Below are 10,459 nucleotides of genomic sequence, written 5' to 3'. Positions count from 1 at the left end.
TATATATATGTATATATGTATATTTTATATATATGTATATTATATATATATATATATGTATATTTTATATATATGTATATTATATATATATATATGTATATTTTATATATATGTATATTTATATATATGTGTATATTTATATATATATATGTATAGTTCATATACATATATATATGTATATTTTATATATATATGTATGTATATTTCATATATATATATATTATATATACATGTACACTTTATATATATGTATATTATATATATATGTAAATTTTATATATATGTATATTATATATATGTATATTTCATATATATATATATATATATATATATATATATATGTGAGTATTTTATATTTATATGTATATGTTATATATACACATATATATAATATGTATATATTATATATACATATATATATATACATATGTATTATATACATATATACATACATATGTATATATTATAAATATACATATATATATATTTATATATTATACACATGCACACACATATACATTTATATATCTTCTGTCATTTAACATGGCTTGTTGCACTGTACTATGTTTTGTCAGCATATTTGATTTGATTTTAATCCAAGTTGATTTATTGAACTATAAACATGCTTATTTTCACTTCGTTCGCGCAAAGCAATGCTGTCTCGTATCAAAGCAAAGAGAAGTTCCTGAATGTTGCTGCTCAACTCCCTACTCAAGTTGTCCCTTATAATTTTGGTCCTCATCACGATAATCCCTTTATACATAAGTGGCAATATGCCTTGTTTAGGGCGGATTAAAAAATGGTTAAGGGAAGAGAAGGATGAGGGGAGGGAGGGGCTCGAGCAGAATAAAATATGAAAATGAAAAGAAGACTTCCAGGCAACGTTGAACGGGTACAGCTCGCCGAATATAATTTAATTGACAAGTGAAGAAAAAAATTCAATCAGATGACTCAAGTAGACGTTCGTTTTTCAACAAAATTTGACAAGATTCCAGAAATCTCTATCAATTTTTATTGGACAGCAGTCGGACATATTTAGCAAAAAGGTCAGCTCAATTTTGAGCCATGGAATGACAGATTCAATAACGGATAATTAATTCATTTGTGAAGATTCGTATTATTTTTTTTTCACAACTTTTTATTAAAAAGAGTATAAGAGAGATGAAGCTGTGATCATGATTTTATTTCAAATTGCAGTTATTAAATTATAATAAAATGTTATATATAAACTTTCCCTATTTTTTGATTAACGTAGCTTTGGTAACAAACGGTACGCACTAAACCTGTTGAATTACTCTGTTTTGACAAATATTGATCCGTGTTGTTAAAAGCAAAATATTCTTTTAATCGATTTCATCGATTTTAATATTTAAGCTTAATCAATGTTTTTATTTTTTTTATTTGTAAACAAAGAAAAAAGGAGGCTTTCTCCATCTCTAATAAAGATGTACTCCTACTCTACCCATACACACCGGAAAATTAATAAGACAAATAAGTTTTATAAATTTACCAGGAAAAAAAAAGAGGAACAGATAGTTTTTCTTCTACATTTTTTTTACTTCCCTGTTTTCAAACAGTACCAACTTAAAAACATAATTCTGAATTTTTGACCGGTATGAAACTGCTACTTTGCCATATTTTCACCTCCTTATTCGTTCTTATTCTACCACCTCCTCATCTCCATGCTACACGTATAATTAAGCTCTCTGACAAGTCCTTACTTCCCAAATTGCACGTTCTGTGAACGAAACGAAAACAGTCGTCTAAAGTTTTTCAGGTTTTACGTTTCTGAATTTTTTAGATGAGGATTGAGTATTCGCAATGTGGCGCATTGGATAAAATACTTGATAAATCCAGTTGTAAAGTTACACTCTTCTGGAGGTAGAAGGTTCAAACCTCAGTGCAAGCGGCCCTCAAAAAGAACGCAATTGCGAATTCCTTAGAACCTCTATCTAGTCATGGCTGACGGAGCGAGAACATGCTTCCCCCATGGATTAAATAAAGTGTTCTGTTCGAAATTCTTTGCTGATTCGATATAGCGATTCTCGAGTTTGACAGAATGATTCCCGAGTTCGACAATATACACCTGATGAAGGCACGAGGTTATATCGACCGAAACACTGTGAAAATAACACTCAATATGGGAACAATTGTCTAAAGAATCTAAATAATTTCGAGATTTTGTTATTATAAAACAAAAAAAAACAAACAAACAAAAAACAAACAAACAAACAAACAAACAAACAAAAGAAAACAAAAGAAAACAAACTTTCATTAATGTTTGTGTAATCAATTATTTTCCGTTTCACTGAAAAATCGCAATTAAATTTCAGCCATTTTTTTTTTTGGTTCCAAAGAACAACAATTTGTTTTAGAACATTTAAATGAGAGCATTCTATTTCATTTGGCAATAAACTGCGAATTCACCTCGAAATTGAATTTAATAAGCAAGGCGAGGCTCTCTCTTTTTTCCTTGTTTTTTTTTTTAATGAAAAAGATAATTCTTTTTTCGAAAGTTCGCAGAGGCGGAAGAAAATGGTTTCCCCTTTGGCAATGGAACTTGGGTTATTGGAATATTTTGAAAGCAATTTAACTGTTGTTCTTGCGCTGGCAAAACAAGGAGAGTGTTAGCAGCTTTTTTTTTTAGTTTATGCGAGATTTTAAGTGACAACAAGTCTATTCAAATTATTTGGATTCGTCAGACTACTGTTATCGTTTCGAGTGTTATTTTTACAACGTTTCGGAAGATGTAATCTCCGACCTTCTTCGGGTGAATCTGGTTAACTTCGGAAATATTCTTGTCAAATTTGGGAATCTGCATAGAATTTCGAATTACATCCTTTATTTAACCCACGAGTTAACATGTTCTCGTTGGGTGAAGTCCTAAGTAATTTGCAATTATCTTTCAAGTGTCGTCTACATTGAGGATTGAACCTTTAACCTCCAGATAAGTATAACTTTACCATGGAATTTTACCAAGTACTTTATCCACTACGCCACGGGTCCCTGCGGACTTACTTAGGAATTCTATCCAGCTATGGCTGACGAAACGAGTGTGTGCTATCCCTATGGATTCAATAAAAGGTTCCGTGCGAAACTCTGTACAAGATACACCTTAAGAAGGCCTTGAACTCTCCCAAAAGGTTGCCAAAAAACATGTAAGAATCTGCAAAAGTGAAGCTACGAGGTGTCTTCCATACATTTTTCATACATTTTCCATACATTTTCCATACATTTTCCATACATTTTTCATACATTTTTCATACATTTTCCATACATTTTTCATACATTTTCCATACATTTTTCATACATTTTCCATACATTTTTCATACATTTTCCATACATTTTTCATACATTTTTCATATGGGCATTTTTATTGATGAAACTCTAGTCCCCTTCGAAATAATCTCCCCCGGCTTGCAATTCGCTTGACTTGTATCGTTCCAACAACTTCTAGAAGGCCCCATGAAAGTTCTCGTGCGCGAGCGTGTAAATAATCCTTTTTTTTTGTTTTTTACATAGGCGTCACCACTTATCAAGGCCGATAGGCCACTCAAGGATAAGGGTTAAAGAGTGTACGGCAGTTCAAAGGACAATATAGTAATCAATAGTAATGGAAGTTTGGTAAATTTGTTAACTTAAGTGGAACGGCACATCAGAAACTTGTTCACGTTGGACTTGAAGACAACCATATTATAGACAGCTGGAAAGCAGGAAAACGGAAGACAATTTCACAGGCGTGCAGTTCTAAGAAAGAAGCTTTGTTCATGGAATCTATGTTTAGGTTTAGGCACGGATAAAGAGTGGGCGGGGGGATTATTGATAGTGTTTTCAGCTAGACGAGTGTTTCTTGTGAAAGTTTGCCGAGGGGAGGGGGAGCATAGATTGAAGCTCAGTCGAACACTTGTCACAGCTGTTTTAAACTTCTCAATTTTCTCATAACGACAGCTTCTAAGGTTTTCCTTGAGCAAGGTCTGGACTATAAGGAGGGTGAGGAAATGTCTTAATGGCCATGTTTGTCAAATAGTCTGTGAAAAGGATGGAGCTGTGGACTGCTGCATTGTCCTGGTGGAAATGCCCCTGACCCGATTTAAAGTGTAATGGTCTTTTTTGACGGAATTTTCGCTGCTGCGCGCGGCAAAAATATGCGCTCGCTCGCGCGTACAAAAATCAATGTTTTTATTTTATTTATTTTTCTTTTTTTGTTTATTTATAATAATAATAATAATAATAATAATAATAATAATAATAATAATAAAATTAGCTCCACATTATCTTGTCCTTTCATTGCCCCCCCCATACGTTTCTGGGAGTCTAAAAACAAGCACGATATCCACGTTATATTTATATATGAAACATGCGGATAAATGTTTGTAATACCATGAAAACTAGTTATCGGTCTCAATTTTAAATGCGATATTCGTTTTCAGCACACCCGAAAACCACTAGAGAAGTTTTTAAAGGTAGGTCGCGTGTTAATTAATAATTAATTCATTATTCGTTTTATTTCGACCCCCCACACCCCTATTGAAGATCTACTTACACGGCCTGATGAATTATATTATTATGAATAATATAAAAAGAGAAATTTGGTATCCCCCCCCCCCGTTCCCGCCACGAAAATTAAATTTATCGTGTTATTTTATGTTTTAAATTTCGCCCAACACTACTAAAATTTTAATTAAATATATTGTTATTTTATGTTTCAAATGTAACCTCCCCCCAAATTGTCATGTTTGCCGCCCTTTCACACCTTCCCCGCGCTCGCCAAACTTGAAATAATGCTACGGTGACATGTCTTGTTGAACGCTGAGTTGCCACGAAGTGGGTGATCACTTTACGTTAAATTTATATGGGAAAATAATCCCACACTCTAAAGTGCTATTTATTTATGTATTTTTTTTTTTCATGACCTTTTAAACGTATTAGGCAAAAAAGTAGATCTTCATTTTTTTAGGGGTTAAACGACGCTGGGGCAGCTCGTAAAAATTGACCTAACATTTGTCAAATAGTCTGTGAAAAGGATGGGAAAGACGACTACAATAGTAATCATTTTTAAATAATCACTCATAAATAAAAATCATCAAGGGTTTATAACTTATTTTAAATGGAAGAATATAACAGGAGTTGCCTACCTTTAGTTTAAAAAAATGTGCAAACAAAATTATGAAACTTAAAATCTAAAATGACTTCATCCTGGGCAACGCCAGGGCTGGATATCTAGTACGACGTATAAATATTAGTCTTACTGTTATATTTCAGGGAATTTAAATTCGAACAGAACTCAAAAGATGACCTGATAATAATTTTTTAAAGGTAAACCAAAGATTAACTTAGGTTGGCACAAGGTTATATTTGTGAGGTACACAACTGCAGATACCGTTTTGACGACGATGTTAGTTTTTGACTAACTAAGCTAAATGTAGCTTAGCTTGCATGTTCCGATGAGAACCAGTGCGTCAACATGATTATATCGTATATTCTATCCCCAGGCTAGTTTGTTCTTGTTCAGTCAGCCATGACTAAGTGGAAATTAATTCACAGATTAAATTGTAATTAAATCTTCATTAATATAATTTGAATTCTAAAATAATGCTTTTAATCGCTTGACAATAGGTTAGTCTGTTCAGACACAGAATGAGATAATTAATTATGTATGAAGTCGAGCTAATGTTGGTAAAGGCGTTATTTTATTTAGTATACTGGCGGAGGGGAGGGGGGCGACCTAGCCGGGTCGTCAAATACGCTTAATTGTGATATTTTAATTCATACAGATTTCATATTTTTTATTACTGGGGCTGTGACAACAGCATATTCTTTTCATCGCTTTGACTCTCAAGTATATATCCGACACAGTAAATCAACCGAGAACCACATCAATCTATATAAAAATAAATAAGATATTAACGGATATACACTCAAGAGTCTAAACACTGAAAAGAATATGCTGTTGTCGCAGCCTTAATTATTTCAGAGCTAATTCTCTATTGAATATTATATTGTACCTAATATATAGTAGACTTGGGTGCCATCATCTGGAATCGACACCAAAACATTTAGTGCTCTAGTCACGTCTCCTACCGATGTACTTATCGAGAGATAGGTAAGAAAAATTTAATATTAAATGACTTGAAGGAATGAATTGAATTTGGGCATGCGCAGAAAGATATAGAAACATGTCGGCAAGTTGAAATGAACAGTTTGCATTTCAACTTATCGATTTATATCCATCCAAACAAAGATTTTACTTGTTATTCTTCCATTATTGGTGTATGATTACTATTTCCTGTTAATTTCTGTGTTATGTGACCAGTAATATAAGAGTTTATCGGCTAAATATTTACACACGGGCAAACAGACACACACGCATACATGTACTGTTTTATTTATATAGATAAAGCAAATTTGCATTTTCGTCTGTGAATATCTTGCTAAAACAAAGAAACGACCGTAATGCCAGACTTATTTGAATTATCTCCGTTGGACTGATGCGTGAGTTATCTCCCTGGAAGTTATTCTTCCTAACGTTATCGTGTTGCATGTACGCTTCTTTCGAGGTGAGGTATAATGATTTGTAAGTCACAATAAAAAAACGTATGCTTGTTGCCGAATGTAAGTCACAAATCATGAGAGCACAATGAACTCCTGCCTTGTGTCATTTATTCCTTTCGTGGCTATGGCATTTTCTCTCCGATCGCCTCCCTGAGGAAACGCATTCTCGCCTGAAACTAAAGTCTCACAACAACCAAAGAAAAAAACTACTTGACTATAGTTGAGGGTAATCCGAAGGTTCCCTTTTCATTGGTTGATATTCTAAAGTGTAGGAGGGGGCGCCATCTCATTTTTAGAATTAATACACTTGCCTTTAATCTTCCCTTTATAATGCTGAAAGCTTAGCAAAGGATGATCAAATTTTTTTAAGTCTTTGCTGTGACCCTATCAAAAATTGAACCCTGTTCGCTGATGGGCTGGGGGGACCAATCTTACAATTATGTCAAATGCGCCGGTTGCTATTATAACAATCAAAGAAAAGTGAATATTTTGAATTTTGGTGTTGACTTCACTATCTCGTCTGTTAGTGAAAGAGGGAGGGGTTTACATTCGGGGGGGGGGGGTGTTTACAGAAATATGAAGCCTACTCTCCTTAATTTATCATCGATTGTGAAGTAATTTTTTTTTACATCTGCTGCCAGTCAATGCTTCTCGATAAACTCCTCACTTCTCTCACTCCCACTCTTTTTGTGTCATGTGATGTCACGTCTGTTTCTACCTACAGATGGTAGAGGTGAAATCTGAACCCACATGCTGGCTCCATAGCACAAGTTTCCTTTGTAGATGTGAATTCACGTCTGCTAACCTAAATCATCAGATATATACTAGTGTACCTACCTACTACAATTAAACAACAGAACAAAAAATAATTTTAGCTAAGTGCATTAGTTTATTGCCAATAAAATGTTAAAACAATAAGAGATAAAATTGGCTAAGAATCAATGATATTTACGAACGAACCTACTATTACCATTGAACAACCGAATATGCGACCCCCGGTTTAGAAGTTAAGAAAACTCGGTTCACGCATGTAAACAAAGTTTCAACGATATTTCATCTTTTTTTCTGGTTGGTTTTTAAAACCGACTGGCTGTATCTGTATACTCTTAAAAACCCTAATGTTATATGTATCATACATTATTCTGGTAGCAGTTGCATCGACTCCCTATACTATTTGCTTAATGCTAAATTTGCTAATTGTTAAATTCTACTTAGGTTCAAATTTAAAAATTCGATCACTAGAATCTTAGAAATTATTATAACACCCATGACTCGTTGGGTTAAACAAATATTTAATTACCAAGTACTTTATCCACTACGCCACGGGTCCAACTTATTAAGACAATACTCTTCTGTTTACAACGAGGTTTTTTGTACAATTTGAGTGATTTAAAAACACTTTTATGTTATCCTATCGCTTAACTCTACTAATTGCAATATGAAGTCGTCCATGTTGAAAGACCATGTTTGTACTCACAACTGTCACCAACTTCCGGTTGACGCATTATATTTTATAGCTTATCCTCTAATAATAAAAAAAAGCAAATTTTGCATATTTTAATGCAATAAAAAATTGCCTCCTACTACAGATTTTGAAACGAACACAGTTATATAATTTGTTTTTCACTTAAGAAGTTAACGGCTTGAAAAACTATCGAGAAATTATTTGAAACGGCGTCCTGAAAGGAGACAGCTTTGTTAACTCCTCTGTACTTTCATCTAATAGTTTAATAAATAAATAAAGATGACTACATATATATATATATATATATATATATATATATATATATATATATATATATATATATATATATATATATATATATATATATATATATATATATATATTTTTAACGCAAACCAATTCTATATTTTTTGCAAATAATTTGAACGTCTTTAAATATTAAAGAATATACAAAATCGTAAACATATTTGTTTTGTTTTTATTTGAAAACGATTCCAACCTGCAATGGAAAATACAAATAAAATAATCGTTTTAAACAGTTTTGGACGCGAAAAATGCATAACGTTTTTTTTTTTATAAAATTCTAAATTTTCTATCGATCTATAGTTTTAATCATGCACAAGTTGGGTAAAGAAAATATTAGAAAAAAAAATTGATCAAGTAGTTTTTTGTCTTGTTTTTTTTTTTGGCCACATTAAAAAACATATATTTTTTTTTTGTTGTTTATAAAGGATTCCAAATTACAATGTAAATACAATAAAAATAATCGTTTTAAAAAGATGGGGACGCTATAAACGTACACTGTTTTTATTGTGTTTGGTTTTATATAGTTTCGTTTATATTAGGATTCTTTAAAAAAGTAATGCGCAGAAATGTAAGGAAAAATAAAATGCGAAAAAGAACAATTCGTAAAATGCCGATGTAAAAAAGGAAAACGAATTTACAGTTTTTTTTCGCGTTTAAAATATGACAAAAAAAAAAACAAAACAAAAAAAAAAACAAAACAAAAAAAAAACAAAACAAAAAAAACAAAAAAAACAACAACAACAAAACTTAACAAACCTTAAATCGCAAACAAAACAATCGTCAACAAAAACGACCCTCTCGACCAGTTCTACGCATGCGTCAGATGACGTCATGACCTGATTTTCTTTAAATAGTTGAAAAGCTGAACAAATTTAATGTACGTCACGTTAGGTCAGTTGATTAGCGCGTTGGTTTATTATCTGACCGTTTTGGGTTCGAATCGTGGTGTGAGATGTCTTTGTTTTTTTTTTCGATTTTTTAAATTTAAATATTGAACCAGTGTTATTTAAGCCATTTTTCACGTAACCTTTACCCTCGTGGGGATGCAAATAAATATGATTTCTTTCTTTTTTTTTTTAATATATTCTATTTTTACATCCACTGGCAAATTATGGATAAAATTATTTGTGTATTTTATTATTTTAAATGAAAAAAAAAAAAAATAAATAAAATAAAAAATAAATAAATGAAACACTTAAGCGGAATGGCTTTTTTTTTTATTTGTAACACAAACCAATTTAAAAAATATTTTCGGTTTTATTTATTTATATTTGCTTTGTTTATGTTAGGATTATAGAAAAATAAAATGTGTAAACCTATTTAAAAAATAAATAAAATAAGAAAGAAGACGATACGTAAATTGCCGATTTAAAAAAAAGCTTTTATTTTTTAAATTTATTTACGTACGCGGATAGTTTTTAAAACCGGAACTAATAAACCGGAACTCATAAACCGGAACTCATAAACCGGAACAAAGAAGACAATTTGAGTTTCGTAATAGATGAGACCAATATTTAACTATGAAAATTGCAATAATGAGAAACAAATGCAAAATAGAATGGCGAAGAAATTGGAAATTTTCATCAGGAGAATAAGGAAGGATAAGCTTATGATAGCGTTTATGGAATTTATTTGAATTACACACATAATTGGATTTTACGATCTTTCCACAGCAGCAGAGTGCGGCAAAAGACAATTTAATGCGAGAGAAAATTAGTACCCCACCCCGAAAAGACACTAATCTTTTTTTATAAATACTATTATGATATACTAGCAGGACCTGTGGCATTTCCACAAGGGACTCATTCATATGTAATATATTGATGTTTGCATTCTGAAGATGTTCGGCGGAAATGAAGACGCTCTGATATTATTGTAGCTTTTTTGTTAAAACTGCAAAAGTATTTATCTAAGCTAGCACGAACGGCCGGCAAAGCCCGATCGTAAAGTACGCTTAAATATAATATTTTAATTCTTGCAGATTTCGTATATATTATTATAGAGTTAATGTTCTATCGATTTTTATATATTATAAAGTTGCGATTTTAAAAATAAAAAAACATATCCATATGACTTGGGTGCATTAGCTTGAATCAAAATCGAAATAAAAACTTATGAAATATATATATATATATA

Source organism: Euprymna scolopes, chromosome 17, assembly GCF_053919585.1.
Source record: "Euprymna scolopes isolate OS-2025 chromosome 17, ASM5391958v1, whole genome shotgun sequence".
Lineage (NCBI taxonomy): Eukaryota > Metazoa > Mollusca > Cephalopoda > Sepiida > Sepiolidae > Euprymna > Euprymna scolopes.
This window is presented reverse-complemented; position numbering follows the sequence as displayed.